Below are 22,030 nucleotides of genomic sequence, written 5' to 3'. Positions count from 1 at the left end.
GTATTTATATTATTTATGTATGTATGTAAAGAAAAACCGATCATACAGGGAGTGCAGAATTATTAGGCAAATGAGTATTTTGTCCACATCATCCTCTTCATGCATGTTGTCTTACTCCAAGCTGTATAGGCTCGAAAGCCTACTACCAATTAAGCATATTAGGTGATGTGCATCTCTGTAATGAGAAGGGGTGTGGTCTAATGACATCAACACCCTATATCAGGTGTGCATAATTATTAGGCAACTTCCTTTCCTTTGGCAAAATGGGTCAAAAGAAGGACTTGACAGGCTCAGAAAAGTCAAAAATAGTGAGATATCTTGCAGAGGGATGCAGCAGTCTTAAAACTGCAAAGCTTCTGAAGCGTGATCATCGAACAATCAAGCGTTTCATTCAAAATAGTCAACAGGGTCGCAAGAAGCGTGTGGAAAACCAAGGCGCAAAATAACTGCCCATGAACTGAGAAAAGTCAAGCGTGCAGCTGCCAAGATGCCACTTGCCACCAGTTTGGCCATATTTCAGAGCTGCAACATCACTGGAGTGCCCAAAAGCACAAGTGTGCAATACTCAGAGACATGGCCAAGGTAAGAAAGGCTGAAAGACGACCACCACTGAACAAGACACACAAGCTGAACGTCAAGACTGGGCCAAGAAATATCTCAAGACTGATTTTTCTAAGGTTTTATGGACTGATGAAATGAGAGTGAGTCTTGATGGGCCAGATGGATGGGCCCGTGGCTGGATTGGTAAAGGGCAGAGAGCTCCAGTCCGACTCAGACGCCAGCAAGGTGGAGGTGGAGTACTGGTTTGGGCTGGTATCATCAAAGATGAGCTTGTGGGGCCTTTTCGGGTTGAGGATGGAGTCAAGCTCAACTCCCAGTCCTACTGCCAGTTTCTGGAAGACACCTTCTTCAAGCAGTGGTACAGGAAGAAGTCTGCATCCTTCAAGAAAAACATGATTTTCATGCAGGACAATGCTCCATCACACGCGTCCAAGTACTCCACAGCGTGGCTGGCAAGAAAGGGTATAAAAGAAGAAAAACTAATGACATGGCCTCCTTGTTCACCTGATCTGAACCCCATTGAGAACCTGTGGTCCATCATCAAATGTGAGATTTACAAGGAGGGAAAACAGTACACCTCTCTGAACAGTGTCTGGGAGGCTGTGGTTGCTGCTGCACGCAATGTTGATGGTGAACAGATCAAAACACTGACAGAGTCCATGGATGGCAGGCTTTTGAGTGTCCTTGCAAAGAAAGGTGGCTATATTGGTCGCTGATTTGTTTTTGTTTTGTTTTTGAATGTCAGAAATGTATATTTGTGACTGTGGAGATGTTATATTGGTTTCACTGGTAAAAATAAATAATTGAAATGGGTATATATTTGTTTTTGTTAAGGTGCCTAATAATTATGCACAGTAATAGTCACCTGCACACACAGATATCCCCCTAAAATAGCTAAAACTAAAAACTACTTCCAAAAACATTCAGCTTTGATATTAATGAGTTTTTTGGGTTCATTGAGAACATGGTTGTTGTTCAATAAAAAATTATTCCTCAAAAATACAACTTGCCTAATAATTCTGCACTCCCTGTAGTGCTGTGGAGCAAAGTTTAGAAAGGTAGATGTAGCATCATAACCTGTCCTGTGGCGTCCCCATCAGGACAGTGTTTATGTTTTGTTTTTTTTAAACATGTTTTATATTTTATTTTTTGGCTGAAAAAGCCATCAATCTCACACAACACTGTAGCTGAATGTGGTCTGTAGTGTGCTTGTTGAGACAAAGGAATAAGAAATCAAGAGCGTTTTTATTTCTGAAACTATGAAACTCTTTTTTTCTGCCTGTTCTTTCCAACAGGCAGCCAAACTGCTGTACGAAGCTCGAGACCAGTGAGGACCAGAACTGAAGCTCCAGGCAGCACACACCCAAGTGTTTTGCACCCATCTCAGTCGGGTTTGGTATCCTTTAGATATTATTAACGCCACTTCCTCTTCTGCTTATCTGTCCGATTCCTCATTGGTTCTTGATACCAGTTCTATTCATGGTAATTTTTGCAAATGTTTGTATGAAAAATGACTTTTATTACCTCTATAACCTTGGGCAGCACGGTGGCACGGTGGTTAGCACTGTTGCCGCACAGCAAGAAGGTCCTGAGTTCAATTCCACCATCAGGCCGGGGTCTTTCTGTGTGGAGTTTGCATGTTCTCCCGTGTTTGCGTGGGTTCCCTCCGGGTACTCCGGCTTCCTCCCACCGTCCAAAGACATGCAGCTTGAGGGGATAGGTTAATTGGATAATCCAAATTGTCACTAGGTGTGAATGTGTGAGTGAATGTGAGCGTGAATGGTTGTCTGTCCCTGTGTGTTGGCCCTGCGACAGACTGGCGACCTGTCCAGGGTGTACCCCGCCTCTCGCCCTATGACAGCTGGGATAGGCTCCAGCGCCCCCGCGACCCTGGAAAGGATCAGCGGAAGCGAATGGATGGATGGATGGATGGACCTCTATAACCAGTACTTTGTACATAATGTTTACCACAAGTACGCTGCTTGGACCTATTTTTTAATTTTTTTTTAAAGAAATTATTTTACATTGACTTCATTTAATCTCTTTTTGTTTAATTCATAAATCAGGGCATGCAGCATTAATGTTCTACTCAAAAATATAACAAGAAGAAGAGGTTTGTTTTGTTTTTTTTGCCAATTTAAATTATTTACAGAATTGATTAGATTTTAATTTTATTTTTAAAACATTAAACATGTCACAAAATGAGGCATTGCACCTTTTTATAACCATCTTCCATGGTTGAATTATGGTGACATTATAACTTTGTTATGCTGCTACAAGAGAAGTGATAAGTGTGTCTTTGCAGGTTTACTTAGGGTGACCTTAACAGAACCAAGTAGGGACTTGGTCATTGAACTGTCCGCAGTACCCAGATCTTCCACACAGAGCGTCATCACAAGTAGTTTGAGGACAAATCCACCCTGAAATCCTTTATCGCAGACAGAAAAGCAGCTTTTTGTGATGTTACTGGCACTTCAGCATTCAGCTGTCCTTCATTTCTGGTAATCTCATAATAAGAAAGGTTTGAACAACACAGTTGTTCCTGAAATGCCAATAACGTCACAGACTTACATCCAGTTTATATGAAAGTAACATTACATGGTGGATTTTTCCTTCAGTGACAGTTCCGTTTAAATGTTGAAAGTTTAGGTGAAATCTTCTTTTTCAGTTATTAACTGCTTCAAATATTCACAGTCGTACATCTTTAGGCCTTTTGTCTAAAAACTTCAACTTTTCACTGATTCTAGTGAAGTATACACACAAAGACATAAACAAATGCTTTAATATAGTTTCATGCATTAAAGTTTTGTACAAAATATATTGCTGATATTCCTACTTTAGCACAAGCTGTGTATGTATTTGCATAATTTTTAAAGCTGAAGTATGACTCTAGTTTTTGTAATACTTGTATATTCCTTTTTGCCATTACTCTAAAGCCCCAAAACATTTTTTTAATCTTTATTTTTGTCATTATTGTGCAGACCAACAAACAGGATGTCAGATCTCAGCTATCCATCAGCCATGTTGAATTGACAGGTCTTCAGTTAGCAGGTTGTTACTTAGGTATTCTAATCAAAGACGTAATTGTTAAAGTGTTGAGCACAAGAAACTATCATTTTCATTTGCGTTGCAGCCAAATTTATATGCTAAGTACTCTATTACAAAAAATAATAAAAAGTTTCTGAAGAAGTTGAAACTAAATGGCCACTTTAGACTGTTTTAGTATGCGGCTTTAGTGCCCAGAAAGCCCAATTTTTACTGTTAAAACAGTTTAAATTGGGTGGTAGTTTGGGGAACTTGGATGAAGCTGTATAAAAATCATTATGTTGTCTTAAAAACACTTATTAAGTAATAAGCATGAGCATTGTGACACAAAAGTCACGTTTTCAGGTGTATGTCATGGTCTTCAGCACAGCGGCAGATACTTACTGTCAACTTTGAGCATATAATAATAACAGGTCGTCATACTGTAGGCGGCGTATATACCGGATGGCAAATAAATGAACTTCCTGTACAGAGGAAAGCCCTGGAATGGTCAGTAAAATTAACTTTTAGGTTCTCTTTAATTAAACTGTGTGCTTCGTTCCACATCTGAGTTAACGTGTCCGTTAAACGCACAGCAGCTCGTCAGCTGTTAATGTTGTAATACTTCAAGTACAGTTTGGTGCAGTTTTACAGGCATCTGCGTGTCTTCCTTTTTCCCCAAGCTTGAGGAAAGAAATTCATGGTTTAATAGAGCACAGAACGGGCTAACATTTAGTGAAATGTCTGACTTTCCCCCCCCCCACTTTATCGCTTCCAGTGAAAAAAACGTTCTCCACCCCAACACCCCTTTGTGACAAAGGTTATTTTTATACTCACCTGAGAATTAATGTGCTGTTATTTGGTTTCATGTTCTTCGAGAGAAGATAGTGAAGTGTTTGTGTATGAGACATTTGTGTGTTCCTGCTTTGAAGTATTGCTGTACATTGACAGGGTGTAAAGTTTTCTCATTCAACAGTTGCTGGTGTTGAAACAGATGTTAATACTGCACAGTCAACAACAAAAATTAGCATCAATCTTTAGTCATGTATTTTTTTTCCCCAGTACCGCATGTTGCGCACTAATGGGATACACATTATTTTTACTTCTGTGTTAATTTTTTTTTAAATATCTCAGTAACACTCTGAACTGAAACTAATTGGTTCAAGTTTAATCAGTTGAAAACAGATGCACATCTACTGAGTTTTGTGTCGTTGGCTCAATGTGCAGCTCTTTTCTTTAAAATGTAATTATTTATTTTAAGTTCGCACTACATTTAAAATCACCAAGTCAACCAGTGTTTGTATCTGCACTTTATGGCCACTCATTATTCCCTATCAAATCTTTTATTTTGCTCAAAATGCTAAACTGCATCCCTTCGATGGATTTTCTTTTAATAAAGTCCAGTGTTTTTAAATTTGCTGTGATGTTGTTATTTGAAAATGGGATTCCTGTATGAGGTGAAGAAATGCTGACCTGGTAGAAGATTTCAAGGCCATCATTCTACATTGAACCAACTTCAAATCAATCTTCGTAAATTCATACGATTGGTTTACCTGCTTAATCCCTGGAGGTAGATACTGGGAGAATTATTTTTCCTCCATTGATGCTATATTGCCAGAAGTATTCGCTCACCCATGTAAACATTGAATTCAGGTGTTCCATCACTTCCATGGCCACAGGTGTATAAAACCAAGCACCTAGGCATGCAGACTGCTCCTACAAACATTTGTGAAAGAAGCTCAATGAATTCCAGCTTGGTACCATGATAGGTTGACCATCTGTGCAACAAGTCCAATCATGAAATTTCTTACCTACTAAATATTCCAAACTCAACTGTGAGTGGTAGAAGCAAATGGGAATGACAGCAACAGCCAAGAAGTGGTAGGCCATATAGATCACAAGGCGAGGTTATAGCATAAGCTGAGGCAAATAACAGATTAGATCAAGAACAGAGAGCTTCATGGACTGAGTTTCCATGGCTGAGCAGCTGCGTCCAGTGCAATGCAAGATGCAGTGGTTTAAAGCAGGGTTCTTAACCTTTTTGTCTCGGGCCCAACTTTTCCACTACAAAGTGGCCCGGGGCCCATTCAGATATTGCAGATACAATGCAGGGTGTTCAAATACTTATGTTCCTCACTACATGTAGTTGTGAATGGGAGAATGATTTTCACAGCTCTCAGTGTCAGACATGGGTACTCTTTTGAGACACCAATCCAGAAGGAGCACAGGTCAACTTTGCCCCACTACAACTTTAAAGTGCTCTTGGTGGAAACTTCCAGAAGCTGGGATTCCAGATGTGAGGGCAAATCAACATCGTTTTCAGTGAGATCCACAGAAAATGGGTCCAAAATCACGTTTCCTTTTCTGGATCATCAGGAAAATATTCATCGAATTTCTCTGTCAGTTATGAAAGGTGCTGACAGACAGAGTCGATGACCTTCACCTGAGGGGAGTTTACCATGTCCATCCTCTTTTCCTGGGCCCTCTTAGTCCACAAAGCAAGTTTCGTCTTGAAAGCTTCAACTTTGTCAGCAACATAGAACACGTTGCTGTTTCTCCCTTGAAGTGAGATGCTCAGCTGGTTCAGCAGTAAAAAATGTCACAGAGGTAGGCAAGATTAGCTGTGAACTTTGAGTTGGCATAATAATGTGCAAGAGGAGATTTTTTTCTCCGTGAGAAAAGAGAAGACCTCATTGCTCAGTTCAAACAAACGCTTTATGACCAGTCCTCTTGAAAGCCATCTCACCTCACTGTGGCAGAGCAGCTGGACATGATCTGCTTCCCTGTCCTCACAAAGCTTGGCAAACATCTGGAGTTCACAGCATTATTTTTAATGAAGTTGATGGTTTTCACACTTAGATCATCTAGTCTAGGACTCATCTAGTTGTAAAGAGAAAAATGGACTACTTTTTATTCTTTCCAGAGGCATGTTGTATGTGTAAGGCATGTCCATGATACGGTGGCTCACGGTGTCGTTTGAGCATAGGATGGTCAGTAGCTTCTTTGCAGCAGCCTCTTCAATCATCTCACGGCACATATGTACAGCTACAGGCATATAAAATCCTGATCTATAGTGAAAGACTTTTTAATCTGTGCCACAAGTCTAGCTTTTAAAGCACATTTACAGTATATTCCACCAGCTTTCTTGCGAGTGTGGGATGTTTGGTTTCGAGATGCCATTTTAATTTCGAAGGCTTCAGTGGTTTGCTGGATAGGATTAGTCCACACTCCACATATTGGGCTCTCAGGTCTGCCTCGTTTCCTCCGCTGACAAACTCATACTTCAGGAAGTCAGGGTTGTACTTGTACTTCTCCATATATTTTGCTTACTGCAAGCTGATTTTCATGACAGCAGTAGTCCCTGGTGTTTTCAATTAATAACTTATGATGTCCCGTGGCCCTTGTGGACCACAGGTGTAAACTACATTTCTTTGTGGCCCTCAATGGTTAAGAATCACTTGTTTAAAGCATGCCACCAGTGGACACTAAAGCAGTGGAGATTTGTTCTCTAGAGTGAAAAATCACAATTTTTTGGTCTGGATTCTGTGTTTGGTGGTTGCCAGGAGAACTATGTGTCTGTGCACTGTGAAGCACAAGTGACAAGATCTCAGTTATTGAAGCGCTACAGGTTAAACCGTGGCCACTTTGGCCGCAGACACACTTATCCATGCACATATTTTAATTGTCCATGCACTCGGAAGTCACCAATGTAGATCATGTTGAACAGACGTTGCAGAGATCAGTAGACTGCTGGTGAGGTGACTGAAGACAAGCCTTTCACTGACGATTTAAAAAGAAGGTCATCAGCTATTATTATTATTATCATTACATTGTCTTGATTACTCTATTAACAAAACAAAACAAACAACAAAAACATTTGCAAAGGGTTCAAATCTTTCATGAATAGTCACACAGAGCTGGAAATTGTAATTTTCAAATTTGATTGTGCAGCTAATGAAAGTCTTCTGAAGGTAAGAAGGAGATGTGCAACAAAAAAGTCTGTTTTTTGTTTTTATTTTCTAACAAACGTCTGATCATCAATATATTTTTGTATTCAATTCACTCTATTATTATTGTGTGAATGCAACTGTTGCTCAATTCCTCTTTATTATTTGAATTCTTTGTGGGATTTTTTGGGTGCTATGACTTTTGGCATTTGTTCCTGTTATTATTTCTTTAATAACCTTTTCTCACGAGATCGTTTACAAAGTAAATACATTTGGCAAATCTCCCTAACATTAAGATTAAAACTGTTTAAACTGCTACTTTCAGCTGCACAAACTACTAAGGTTATTGTGGACTTTTCAGTCATTGCTTTTGTGTTTCTTCCTTTTAGTTTTTTTCTTGTGTTGTTTACACAAAAACATTGTGATGGAACTGGATGGAAACTGTCTCTCAACAAAAGCTCAAGTGCTAAAAAACCAAGCTGTTTGAATGAAGAGGAAAACAGAGGAGCAGTGAAAGACTGTTTAGTGTAACCTTGAAATGGAACTGCAGAACACTTGGACAAGGGTTTTTGTCCCCAACCATCAAATGAACTGGAATATTTTGGATCCACACATTGAACTACTAGTGGAAATCATGTCTGAATATGTTTTAGCAGACTTTCAAAGTGTTCATGGGAGGTTTTCATTTTATGTTGGTCAGTGAAAGGGGAAAAATAAAATGGAGAATGTAACAAAGATTGGCATGAAAGAGGGGGAAATAAGAGATGTCAGAAAGGTTGTGTACCATAATAAAGAAGAAGGAAAATGTGTATTGATACTCAGAGGGTTGGATATCTGTGTTTCATTGTAGTAAATGTTTGTTTCACAAACTAAAGTGTTGTAAGTTGAATTTGCTTATGTACACTGTGTGGAAATTGTTGACATATCCTGGTTTAGTAATCAAATTAAAACTTCTACAAATATACCAGTTAAATCAAGTTAAGTTAAATAAAATCCAGTGATTGCCACACACACTAATTTAAGTCAGTTAAGTTGGAGCAGCAACGTATGTTTTTGATTGGTTTTACTAAATACAGTTAACCTACTTACGAAAATAGAACTTAATTCAGTATAATGACATATTTTTATGTCTGCATTAATCAGCACATTTAAGCATTTTTTGGTCACTTTAATTAGGTGAACACAGACCTGTTACTTAAATCAAAGCTGACCAGATGAGGTTGGAATTACCTGATTTGGAGAGAGTGACTTTAATTTGCCAGTTTTATTTGACTTTACAACATTTAGGGAGAGAAATTTTCAATAAAATGTTATAAATGCAGCAGCTTATTTAGTTTGAATACTAACCTTCAAAAGCGTAATGGATCGCTATTTATTCAAGTTTGAAATTGGCGTTTGTAAAATAGTTTAAAGTGTGGTCATCAAAGGTGCGCATAAATCACCGCACACACGCGTTTTAGGTAAATTTCACTCTGTACAACTATAACGTGGAAAAAACCCGAAACGTCTTTATCAAAGGCGCAGTTAAATGCTGCGACAATATCTGACAGTAAACCATCTTTATTGTACTCGCTTTGTTTGTTTATATATTCATTTTTTATTCGTTCATTTATTTGGTTTCCTTTCAGCATGAATATTATTTTTTTCTTTAAATTGTTTTAATCTGAGGACTAACTGTTTGTTATTTTTAACAAAACAAATAAGCAGACTTAACGTGATGAGCTTTCGTTATTTATTGTTTATAAAGTTATGAATTAATGATGTAAAAAATTATAAGGACAGTCTCGTAATGATATTAAATATTTATGAATCGAAAATGTGAAACTAATTGAGAATTATTTTTTAGAAATATGATAATTGTGGGAAACTTATTCTGAATAAATAAAGCCGAAATGTTTATCACTCCGCGTCGCTTGGTGACACTGGGAGTCAAGGTGATGATGACGTGTTGAGCCGGTATAAAAGCAGAAGCCAACGCTCGAATTTTGTTTTCACATGAGAGTGCTAAGAGGAGCTTTTCTAACTAGTGCTGTGAAAACTCGCATTTTACCAGCGACTCTGAAAGTTTTCCAAACTTGAAGAATAGGACAACTGAAGCACCCAAAATGGCCACCCCTGGATTACAGCGTCAGCAATACCTGCTGTCCCTTGGTATCAACCGCATACTTGACGGCCGCTATGGTAAAGCTTAGTAAGCTAATAAGTATAGCCTAATAGAATATTTAAGCAAACAAACACACCGTACACGGCCTTTTATTGCTTTAAAGTGATTAAAGTTTCATTAGATTGAAAGTCAAGCCAAATATGGCGACTGGGTAATTTTTGTTTGAAAGATGCGCGCCCTGGAAATGACGTCACTCATTAGACTCGGCAGGAGGCTGACGTCTGACGTCAGTGCGGCCATCCTGGAGTCCCGTTTTTGTATGTGGAGGATTTTGGCAATTGGCCCTGAATTAGACAATGAAGCTAATAGATTACGGATCTGTATAGAAGCATGATAGACCTGTGAGAGTTCACAGAGGCACTCGTTGAGTTTACAGAGCTAGGAAAATAAAATAAAATAAAATAAAATGATATAGCCTAATTTTGGGAGGTTAGGGAGTGACCAGATTTGATCTTGTATGCATTATGTGCAAATCATTTATGGGTACTGCGAGATGCTGATCTAATTAAATATATCATATTTATGTTAGTGCATTACAGGTGTCCAGATGTATGTTATGTGCTGCGTGAGAAATTGAAATTGCATGCAATAAGAAGGTTGGAGGTTTTTAAGTCTGACTTTAGCTGTTTTATTTTCAACAGATTGATGCTTAACTAAAATAAAAATATGACAACCTAAGTGCTGAACATGAATTCAGTATCAAACGTCACTGAAACTCTATGCAACCTTACTGACAATATGTCCAGAATTCACAAATATTATGGGTTACATTCCTTTATCACAAATTTTGATATACTCCATTAAACTTTGTTCACAGTCACCAAGAACACAAAAACTATACATTTTTAATTTACATGCAGCTAAAATGATAATTTTGCAAAGGATTTCTATCAGCAGGACTTATTTAGTGTTTGCAACATAATAAGACGCTTAGTTTTTCATTTGAATGTGAAATTGTTGGTGTGATCTTTGGTTTAAAACAAGCCATTTAGCCATTTACAGTGCAAAATCATTTTCTCTCCTTCTACCAATCTTAAGGCTTTCATAAACAATAAGTTGTGCTGTGGCTCCTGACTGGCTGTGTGTGGAAATAGCACATGATGATATAAAGCCATGTGCTGAAATTTAAATCCTTAATTTGTCTGATTATGTCATGATTAACATAGATGACCTTTCTGATTTCTTGTAGCTGACCTGGTGAAGCCACTTAGTGTGCGTCAAATGGTTGTCACCAACCTGAGGAAACGTCCTTGAGCCCCAGCCATTTGGACTCTATGAAAGACCTGGTCCTCTCCTTTACCATCACCTGGTTACGGGGTCCAAGGATTTTCCTCACGTCGCATTCAGGGGACACCTTGACACAGACGAGCTGGAAACAACGTTTAGACCTGTGCTGCAGAGTCGGAGGGAAAACACCACTCCATCTCCTCTTACCGACTCACCAGATGGAATGGTGGTGCTGCCTCCAGGGTCCCGCCTGACATCTCAGATCCTGACTCCGGTCCTTCCTGACAAGGCGAATATTTTTGTGCTGAAGGCAGACCGGAGGAACTGTGTCCGCACCCTGGAGGTCAACGGCCTCACCGTCAACAGAGTCATATCTGCTGTGTATCGCACAGAAGACTGTGACACTGAGATGACAAACATCTGGAGGGTCACTGACTACAGCTCAGAGGGCAACGTCATCATGTCAGTGCTCTGCCGCTTCCGGAGGATGTTTGCACAGCGTGCAAAAAGAAGGCGACAGAGGAGAAAAGCAGCAGCAGGAGCCCCGCTCCACCAAGGAAGCGCTTCAGACTCTAATCAAGATCGAAGCCTTTCCTGGAGAACTTATTTTCTCCAAACTTTTGTACATATGTATATAGTTCTTTGTTATTGTTGAGAACACAGGTCAGTGTTTTCCCGTGCTGCAGAGTGCCTCTTGCACTTTTCGTTATTTCTTGTTGCTGGCCTGTGTTTTTGATATTACTATGAGGATTACAAAATGACTTTATTATATAATCTATGCAAATGAACTAAGGATCCATGAAGACAGTGGCAAGGATAAATTATTCTCTGCTGCATCTCACACATCAGCAAGAACCAACACAGTGGTAAGTAATAAGTAATGTTCAAGGTTGTCTCTAAAATGATGTCCCAAAATGTTAGTAAACTTCTTGAGGTTTTAACTTTTATTGTTGCTTTTCTGCCTTTTGTTTTTAAGAATCTGATGAAAAGGAGAAACAAAAAGAGACACACCACAAACGAGTTTCCCTGACTAACATGGTAAATATATTCATCATGTAATGACATTTCCTCAGAGTAACCAGGAGTGTTTGTCTTGTTCTAAAGTGATTCACTCTTCTGTCGTGTTATTTGGTCTTTGTCTTTGCAAAGAGAGGAGCAGTAACTGCATAAGGAGGAAGAAACAGGAGCATCCAAAGACAGCCTGAGAGTTTTTGGGGGCACCGTGAACAGCAGTCACCTCAGAGCAAGAGAGTCCTGGTGGCTGTCTGGGTTCTCTCCAGGAGCTCTGGCTTCATCCCACAGTCCAGAGAAATGATGTAAGTGCTTGAAATTAGGCATAGGTGTGAATGTGAGTGTGAATGGTAGTTTGTTTCTCGGTTTGAGCCCTCTCTGTGTCAGATGGCAACCTGTCCAGGGTGTACCCCGCCTCTGGCCCTATAACAACTCCAATTGAACCATTTACAATGCAACAGAAATGTTCTCACATTCTAGCACATGAAAAATGTTAAGACTTTTATAAACATTGAGTTCTGCTGTGGGTCTCTTATTGCCTGTGTGTAGAAATAGCATATGATGATATAAAGCCATGTCTTGACATTGAAATCTTTAATTTGTCTGATTATGTTATGATTAACATAGATGACTGTTCTGCTTTCTCGTAGCTGAGCTGGTGAGTCCAGTCAGTGTGTGTCAGATAGTCGTCAACAAACTTGAGGAACCGTCCTTTAAACAGCAGCCATTTGGACTCTATGAACAATCTGCTCCTCTCCCTTTACCATGACCTGGTTACGGGGTGCAAGGATTTTCCTCCAATCGCAGTCAGGGGATAGTGTCACTCAGAGGAGCTGACGACACCTTTTAGACCTGTGCTGCAGAGTCGGAGGGCAAACACCACTCCATCTCCTTCTACAGACTCACCAGCTGGTATGATGGTGCTGCCTCCAGGGTCCCGCCTCACATCTCAGATCCTGACTCCGGTCCTTCCTGACAAGGCGAATATTTTTGTGCTGAAGGCAGACCGGAGGAACTGTGTCCGCACCCTGGAGGTCAACGGCCTCACCGTCAACAGAGTCATATCTGCTGTGTATCGCACAGAAGACTGTGACACTGAGATGACAAACATCTGGAGGGTCACTGACTACAGCTCAGAGGGCAACGTCATCATGTCAGTGCTCTGCCGCTTCCCGAGGAAGTTTGCACAGCGTGCAAAAGAAAGGCGACAGAGGAGAAAAGCAGCAGCAGGAGCCCCGCTCCACCAAGGAAGCGCTTCAGACTCTAATCAAGATCGAAGCCTTTCCTGCAGAACTTATTTTCTCCAAACTTTTGTACATATGTATATAGTTCTTTGTTATTGTTGAGAACACAGGTCAGTGTTTTCAGTGCCTCTTGCACTTTTCTTTATTTCTTGTTGCTGGCCTGTGTTTTTGATATTACTATGAGGATTACAAATGACTTTATTATATAATCTATGCAAATGAACTAAGGATCCATGAAGACAGTGGCAAGGATAAATTATTCTCTGCTGCATCTCACACATCAGCAAGAACCAACACAGTGGTAAGTAATAAGTAATGTTCAAGGTTGTCTCTAAAATGATGTCCCAAAATGTTAGAAAACTTCTTGAGGTTTTAACTTTTATTGTTGCTTTTCTGCCTTTTGTTTTAAGAATCTGGTGAAAAGGAGAAACAAAAGAGACACACCACAAACGAGTTTCCCTGACTAACATGGTAAATATATTCATCATGTCATGACATTTCCTCAGAGTAACCAGGAGTGTTTGTCTTGTTCTAAAGTGATTCACTCTTCTGTCGTGTTATTTGGTCTTTGTCTTTGCAAAGAGAGGAGCAGTAACTGCATAAGGAGGAAGAAACAGAAGCATCCAAAGACAACTGAGAGTCTTCAGTGCACCGTGAACAGCAGTCACCTCAGAGCAAGAGAGTCCTGGTGGCTGTCTGGGTTCTCTCCAGGAGCTCTGGCTTCATCCCACAGTCCAGAGAAATGATGTAAGTGCTTGAAATTAGGCATAGGTGTGAATGTGAGTGTGAATGGTAGCTTGTTTCTCTGTTTGAGCCCTCTCTGTGTCAGATGGCAACCTGTCCAGGGTGTACCCCCGCCTCTGGCCCTATAACAACTCCAATTGAACCATTTACAATGCAACAGAAATGTACACACATTCTAGCACGTGAAAAATGTTAAGACTTTTATAAACATTGAGTTCTGCTGTGGGTCTCTTATTGCCTGTGTGTAGAAATAGCATATGATGATATAAAGCCATGTCTTGACATTGAAATCTTTAATTTGTCTGATTATGTTATGATTAACATAGATGACTGTTCTGCTTTCTCGTAGTTGAGCTGGTGAGTCCAGTCAGTGTGTGTCAGATAGTCGTCAACAAACTTGAGGAACCGTCCTTTAAACAGCAGCCATTTGGACTCTATGAACAATCTGCTCCTCTCCCTTTACCATGACCTGGTTACGGGGTGCAAGGATTTTCCTCCAATCGCAGTCAGGGAACAGTTTCACTCAGAGCAGCTGACGACACCTTTTAAACCCCGTGCTGCAGAGTCAGAGGGAGAACATCACTCCATCTCCTTCTACAGACTCACCAGCTGGTATGATGGTGCTGCCTGCAGGGTCCCGCTTACATTCTCAGATCCTGACTCCAGTACTTCCAGAGAAGGTGGATATTTATGTGCTGAAGGCAGCCCGGAGGAACTGTGTCTGCACCCTGGATGTCAACAGCCTCATTGTCAACAGAGTCATATCTGCTGTGTATTACACAAAAAAAACTGAGATGACAAACAGCTGGAGAATCACGGACTCCAGACGGACAAAGGACTGGACAGGCAGGGTTTCACTTTAGACACATGAAACACGTTATGGATCCGCATATTTCGGGGCAACTTGAGACGGACAGAAACCGGGTTAACCAGAGAGTCTATAACGAACGGACCAATGAAGGTGGGAGATTTTTTAGACTCAGCCCGGAGCAGAACAAATCGGGTTGACAGCCAGACCTTTTGTCCCGGGGCGTAGGTGGGTGCGGGGGTCCGGTGACGGTCCGCCAGGCGCTTATTGCGATCAGCTGTGCGAAGAAGGGCGGCCCGGGCGGCTCTCCAGGCGCGTCGACACCTCCGTAGGTGCTGCTGGACAGAGGGGACAAAGTGCTCACCTTCGACGGCCGGAAAGAGAGGTGGTTGGTAACCCAGAGAAGCTTCGAAGGGGGACACCCCGGTGGCTGAGGAGGTAAGACTATTATGAGCGTACTCAATCCACGGGAGTTGCTCACTCCAAGTTGTCTGATTGGTGGATGCCAAGCACCGGAGGGCTGCCTCGAGTTCCTGATTGGCTCGTTCTGTCTGGCCGTTAGTCTGAGGACAAAAACCAGAGGAGAGACTGACCTGCGCTCCGAGGGCGTTACAGAATTCTTTCCAGACCCGTGATGTGAACTGCGGCCCCCTATCAGAGACGATGTCCGTGGGGATTCCGTGGAGGCGGAAGACATGGTTTGTCAGGAGCCGAGCTGTTTCTAGAGCAGTGGGGAGCTTGGGAAGGCGACAAAGTGAGCAGCTTTCGAAAAACGATCAATGATTGTAAGGATGACTGAGTTACCTGATGAGGACGGGAGGCCCGTGATGAAGTCCATGGCGATGTGTGACCACGGGCGGCCAGGGGTCGGTAGGGGTTGGAGAAGGCCGGAGGATGGCTGGTTGACGCTCTTGTTTTGAGCGCATGTAGGACAGGCAGCAATGTATTCTCGGACGTCCTCAGGCAAAGATGGCCACCAGGCAAAGCGTTGGAGGAAGGTAACGGTGCGGTGGACCCCAGGGTGGCAGGTGAACTTGGCCGTGTGAGCCCAATGCAAAACTCGTGATCTGACTGAAGAGGGAACAAAGAGTAGGCCCGGGGGACCCGTACCAGGGTCTGGTTCAGTTCGTTGAGCCTCTCGAATAGCTGACTCGATCTCCCAGGTTAGGGCCCCGACTACACACGTGGAAGGAAAAATGGGGACGTCCTGGGCAGCGTCTTCAGGGGCGGCAAACTGGCGTGAGAGAGCATCGGGTTTGACATTACGGGAGCCGGGTCTGTAGGTGATTGTGAATTGAAATCTGGTGAAAAACAGGGCCCACCTAGCTTGCCTGGCGTTGAGTCGTTTTGCGGACCGAATGTATTCCAAGATTTTGTGGTCCGTCCAAACCACGAACGGTTGGGCAGCTCCCTCCAACCAGTGACGCCACTCTTCAAGGGCCAGCTTGATGGCCAATAGCTCTCGGTTCCCCACGTCATAATTCCTTTCTGCAGGAGAGAGACGGCGAGAGAAGTAAGCACAAGGGTGAAGCTTACCGCCTTGTCGCTGGGAGAGCACCGCCCCAACTCCTGCGTCCGAGGCGTCCACCTCCACGACGAAGGGTTGACTGAGGTCGGGTTGGACGAGGATGGGTGCAGAAGCAAAGCGTTCCTTCAGGCACGAGAAAGCCTGGCGAGCCAGTTCATCCCAGCGGAAGGAGACCTTAGTGAGGTGAGACGAGTCAGGGGTAGAGCGAGCTGGCTATAGTTGCGGATGAAACGGCGATAAAGTTAGCGAAACCCAAGAAACTCTGAAGCTGTTTGCGATGGGAAGGAGTGGGCCAGTTCAACACAGCCTGAACTTTGGCAGGATCCGCTCTCAGGTCACCTTGTTCAATGACATAGCCCAGAACGAGATTGTGGGAGTATGAAACTCACATTTTTCCACCTTCACGAAGAGACGGTTCTCCAGGAGGCGTTGGAGAACCTGCTTGACATGGCGTTCGTGTTCAGAGACAGAATGAGAGAAAATGAGAATGTCATCCAGATAAACGAAGACGAAGTGGTTGATGAAGTCCCGGAGTACGTCGTTTACCAGGGCCTGAAAAACAGCTGGGCATTGGTGAGACCAAACGGCATGACAAGGTATTCAAAATGACCAAGGTGAGTGTTGAAGGCTGTTTTCCATTCATCCCCCTCCCTTATTCTTACCAGATGGTAGGCGTTGCGCAGGTCCAGTTTAGTGAAGATGGTGGCCCCCTGGAGGAGCTCGAAGGCAGAACTTAAAAGAGGGAGTGGATACTTATTCTTCACTGAGATGTTGTTAAGGCCCGATAATCAATACAAGGTCGTAAACTCTTGTCTTTCTTGGTGACGAAGAAGAAGCCGGCGGCCACAGGAGAGGTCGAAGGGCGAATGAGACCCGCGGCGAGTGATTCATTGATGTATCTTTCCATGCTTTCGCGTTCGGGCTGAGACAGACTGTATAGGCGGCTGGTAGGGAGAGGTACGCCAGGAAGAAGATCAATGCCGCAGTCATACGGCCGATGCGGAGGAAGCGAACGTGCCTATCTTTGCAAAACACTTGTTTGAGATCATGGTAGACGGGTGGCACGGAGGAGAGGTCCGGCGGCTCGGAGAGAGAAGACTTGGTTAGCGGTTCAGAAAAGGGGGTGGCAGCTTTAAGACAGGACATGTGACAAGCCTCCCCCACCCCACAATGCTCTCCTTTATCCAATCGATAACAGGATTATGGTGACGCAACCAAGGGTAACCCAGAACTAGCGGGTGAGCGGAGCTTGGAACATATAGTTGTATGGTCTCGGAATGATTACCTGAGAGAGTCAGTAAAACGGGCTCAGTGATATGAGTGATGTTAGGAAGCCGCTGGCCACTGAGGGCGGTGACCTGGAGTGACCGTGGCAAAGGCTCGGTGTTAAGATGTAATCGTCGGGCCAGCGAAGCGTCAATAAGTTCTGTTCCGCCCCTGAATCGATCAGAGCCTTAAGAGCGTGGTCCTGAAGCTGCACCGTTAATTTAGCTGCTAGCATGAGCCGTGGAGGAGACTGTGAAACAGAGACCTCGCCCACCCGTATTCCCCTCTCTACTGGCGGGCACGGCCTTTTGGCAGTGACGGACAAACATTGGCGATATGACCCTTACGGCCGCAATAAAACACTCACCGGCCCTCCACCGACGGTGCCGTTCCTCGGGTGAAAGGCGAGAGCGACCCAGTTGCATAGGTTGCTCACCCTCCTCCATGTTGTGCAACTCTGAATCTCTTCCGCCACTCGTGGCGCTTCCGCCCGATGCTGCCTCGCCGCGGCCCAGAGACCTCTGGGAAACGTAGTCCTCAGTTCTGCGGCACGCACGTAAATGCTCGTCCACCTTCACACACAACGTTATCACATCAGACAAAGTTTTAAGTAACTCTCTCATCACTAGTTCGCCCTTTAACTCCTCACACACATTATTCAACAGGTGCCTTATCATGCAGGCTGCCCCCACCCGGTCTCTTCGGCCAGCGTCCAGAACTCAATGGAGTATTCCGCCATACTTCATCTTCCCTGCTTAAGATTTAGTAACGGTGAGCTACTGCGTCAGCGCCAGTACCCCTTTCAAACAGACATTTGAATTTAGCAAGAAAATCCTGGTACGAGATGCTGGCGTCCGTTCTCAAAACAGCTTGAGCCAGTTTAAAGCCGGTCCGCGTAACAGCTGGACAAAAAAGGCAATCTTAGCGTCATCGGTTTCATACGTCCTCCGTAACTGTCTAAACTGCATGGTTATTTGGGTCAGAAAACCAGCACACTTGTGAAACTCACCCGTGAAGGGTTCAGGTGTTGGCAAAGCTCGCTCCGGGGGCTCCAAGGGAGTGGGATGAGGCGAAGCCGAAGATCCGGGTGCCGAAGGCTCAGAAGCCGGTAACTGTGAGGAGACAGAGGGAGGAGAGGCTGCTGGGCTTACCAGGGGTATGCGCTGAGCAAAAGCCTGCGTTAGAGTGGCCAACTGCTGATTGAGGAGCTGCAGCATTTGCTCGTGGCGTTCCAAAACCTCCTCGGCCGTGGGGACGCGCTGCTGGGCGGCAGAGTCCGCTGAGTCCATATTCTGGCTGGATCGTTATGTTACGGTTCAGTGTAGGGCACTCAAACGCAGGACTCCTGAATCTGCTGAACACAAGGGTTTATTTACAGAGGTCACCAATGTGTATATACAGAGAGTGCGGGGTAGTGCTATGTACAGAAATGTGAGGGAACTGAGATGACAAACAGCTGGAGAATCACGGACTCCAGCTCAGAGGGCAGAGTTATCATGTTGGTGCTCTGCCAGTTTCTAAAGAGGTTTGCACAGAGCATGAAGAGAAAGGCTACAGAGGAAGAGAGCAGCAGTATAAACCCCACTCCACCAAAGAAACACTTCAGACTGTGAAGCCTTTCTCAGAGAACTTATTTCCTGAAGACTCTTTAATAGTTTTAAGACTTTGGCACTGCTTTTGTGAACTGTGTTGGACAAATGGCAGGGCTGTGGACTGGATCTTGAACGAGGAACATCTATTGTAGAGCCAAGTGTAAATCTGTGCAAAACGAACTAAGGATCCATAAAGACAGTGCCAAGTGTACATTATCCTCTGCTGCATCTCACACATCAGCAAGAACCAACACAGTGGTAAGTAATAAGTAATGTTCAAGGTTGTCTCTAAAATGATGTCCCAAAATGTTAGAAAACTTCTTGAGGTTTTAACTTTTATTGTTGCTTTTCTGCCTTTTGTTTTTAAGAATCTGGTGAAAGGAGAAACAAAAAGAGACACACCACAAACGAGTTTCCCTGACTAACATGGTAAATATATTCATCATGTAATGACATTTCCTCAGAGTAACCAGGAGTGTTTGTCTTGTTCTAAAGTGATTCACTCTTCTGTCGTGTTATTTGGTCTTTGTCTTTGCAAAGAGAGGAGCAGTAACTGCATAAGGAGGAAGAAACAGAAGCATCCAAAGACAACTGAGAGTCTTCAGTGCACCGTGAACAGCAGTCACCTCAGAGCAACAGAGTCCTGGTGGCTGTCTGGGTTCTCTCCAGGAGCTTGGAGATAAGATACCATAACTTAAAAAAAATGTTAGAATAAGTGTGAGCCTCTTTTACAACTTTACTTACATCCTTCAAATGTAAGAGCTGCTGGCACGTCTGGTGAGGGTTTGCCCACACCTAATCTAAACCGAGCTTTAGTCCCTCTCGTACTTTGTTGAGTATTGGCTTCAGCTGCACCAGTGCCTGCAATGTGAGGTCATTAATAGACAGGGAGGAAATAATAGTTGAATTAATTCTGAATGAAGACGTCATGCCAAATATTCTTTGATAGCCATTACAGTCATGAATACACAGACTTTATGATTGCTTTTTTCTTGTCAACATGTATTGTTCCCAAATAACCACGGGCCACAACTGGATCAGATAGTTCCATCATTTCTCTTCATCTGCATTTTCGATCTGAAAGCAGAAACAACAATAACGAGGAGAAATGGAATTTTTATATTTAAGAACGAGGACTGTGTGGAGGAGAGCCGAGTCAGGTGACAGGTTGTTCACCTGATCAACAAGCTGGAGTCAGAACCTGTGATTTATCCTCCCTGACTATTGAGTTATGTTTTATGCTGATGTTATTTTCTTGTTTTGAGCCAAACCAGATTTCTCTATAGGAACTCTGTGTTAAAGGGTCAATGCACCAAATTATGCTTTGATAAGAGTTCATTTCTCATGCAAGGAAAGACACAAACTTCTCAGAGGGATTAGTAGTGGGCACAAGTTAAATGAGCTCATATCACTACGTTGGCTTTATCAGCCCTGCACAGAACAGATCGGTCTCAGACTTTTAGATTCTCTTAAATAAGTAGAATCTGAAACTGAAGGTTTTAGATTAAATCTGATTCCTAAATCAAGAAGTAAAGCTTAAAGAATAACCTAAGTTTGTAATTTGGAACAAAGTTGTGTTAACTAAAACTATCTTGAACTAAGGAAGGTTAAGTGTGACCTTCTTAGCTGCAAACCTAGAACTGGTCTAGTAGCTTTATATCTGTCTTACTGTGACATAAGTGCTGCAAAAGGGGTTTATTTCTCTCTCTCTATCTCTCAGTCCCTCTCTCCAATTTTACCGTATTTTCTCTATATATGATGTAGGTTTGGATTTTCCCTGCTAAATTGTGATGGTCTGGCAGTCTCCATCGGTCGAGCTGCCTGTATGTATGTTTTTCTGTGTGTTTTGTTTTGGCTCCCTCCCAGTCCCCTGCTTCCTCCTTTAAGTGTGTGTGTGTATGTGTGTGTGTATTCCAGCGTGCCAGTTTATGGGCGTCATCAGGCCGGAAGGTGTTTCCCGTGTTGAAGCCGCCACACCTGTCTTCCATCTAGATTGGCCACTACTTAACTGAGCTTCAGTCAACGCTGGATCGTTGAGTTACCGAGTAGTGAAGTCTCAGCTCTGAGTGGAATAGTCTGTGCGTGTGTTTCTGTGAGTTCACCATCTGATCTCTGTACCTTGTCTTGTTAGGAACTTGGAGAGGAGTGTGTCAGAGGAGCGAGTATTTGTAAATGTCGAGTGTTGGAGTTGTTTGCCTGTCACACCTGGACCACGAGCACAGTCTGCAGGATGGGAAAGTCCTGCATTGGGCCTCGTTCTCACCACGCACCTTAACATTGTCTGAGCTGAGCCTTTTCAAGGTTCTGTTTTGCCAACTGACCCGCTACATACAGTCTGTGCCAAAAACCATTAACGTAATCTATCAGTTCACTGGTGGTTCACCTGATAACCACTTATCGCACAGCACTGTCAAGGGTCCCTGACTTTGTGGCAAGCCAAATCATTTGGCTAAACCAGTACTCCTGGCCACTTCTCACGCTGCCAACAGAAGCCACGGCAAACTTCCTCCCAGTCACTCTTCATTTCTTGCAACAGGCACGTAACAAGGACTTCAGCATTTGATGGACGCGCTCTAAAGCACCTTGGCTCTGTGATGATAAGGAGAGGCTTTGTTATGTGTGATGTTCAACGCTTGAGAACTTGTGGAATAGATTTGACGAAAGTTTGATCCTGGTCACTCTGAATAATCTTCGGTATGCAATAATAACACTTGATTGAGAACCTGCATTTGTGTTACTAAGAATCGTTTGGAAATGTAATTAATGATCAAATGGTATCAACAACAAAATAGTATAATAATGGTCCTAAGACTGATAATGATTACTATTAGTATTAAAGTTTCACTTTCTCCACTTCACCATGAAGTAAACTTGTTTATTTGCAAAGAGAAAAGAGGCATGGCAGTATATGGAT

The 22,030-nt window shown here is 43.0% G+C and overlaps 4 long non-coding RNA genes across 4 annotated transcripts; 3 read left to right on the top strand and 1 right to left on the bottom strand.

Moving 5' to 3' along the window:
• Positions 1 to 1,967: 1,967 nt before the first annotated feature.
• On the bottom strand, positions 1,968 to 2,602 carry LOC112845340 (uncharacterized). Its single transcript, XR_003218157.1, has 2 exons — positions 2,506 to 2,602; positions 1,968 to 2,094 (listed from the first exon to the last, which is right to left on the bottom strand). It is a non-coding gene; the product is annotated as an uncharacterized LOC112845340 (long non-coding RNA).
• A 9,014-nt stretch (positions 2,603 to 11,616) lies between these two features.
• Positions 11,617 to 13,147, top strand: LOC102082137 (uncharacterized). Its single transcript, XR_002059139.2, has 4 exons — positions 11,617 to 11,789; positions 11,900 to 11,961; positions 12,073 to 12,239; positions 12,585 to 13,147. It is a non-coding gene; the product is annotated as an uncharacterized LOC102082137 (long non-coding RNA).
• A 5,258-nt stretch (positions 13,148 to 18,405) lies between these two features.
• LOC109198244 (uncharacterized) lies at positions 18,406 to 19,817 on the top strand. Its single transcript, XR_002059138.1, has 3 exons — positions 18,406 to 19,374; positions 19,485 to 19,545; positions 19,657 to 19,817. It is a non-coding gene; the product is annotated as an uncharacterized LOC109198244 (long non-coding RNA).
• Positions 19,818 to 19,827: 10 nt separating this feature from the next.
• On the top strand, positions 19,828 to 21,279 carry LOC109198243 (uncharacterized). The gene is made up of 3 exons (XR_002059136.2): positions 19,828 to 20,939; positions 21,034 to 21,161; positions 21,248 to 21,279. It is a non-coding gene; the product is annotated as an uncharacterized LOC109198243 (long non-coding RNA).
• Positions 21,280 to 22,030: the final 751 nt, after the last annotated feature.

This window comes from Oreochromis niloticus, unplaced genomic scaffold, assembly GCF_001858045.2.
Source record: "Oreochromis niloticus isolate F11D_XX unplaced genomic scaffold, O_niloticus_UMD_NMBU tig00006818_pilon, whole genome shotgun sequence".
NCBI lineage: Eukaryota > Metazoa > Chordata > Actinopteri > Cichliformes > Cichlidae > Oreochromis > Oreochromis niloticus.
Note: the sequence above shows the minus strand (reverse complement) of the source record. Positions and strands in the feature narration are given on the sequence as shown.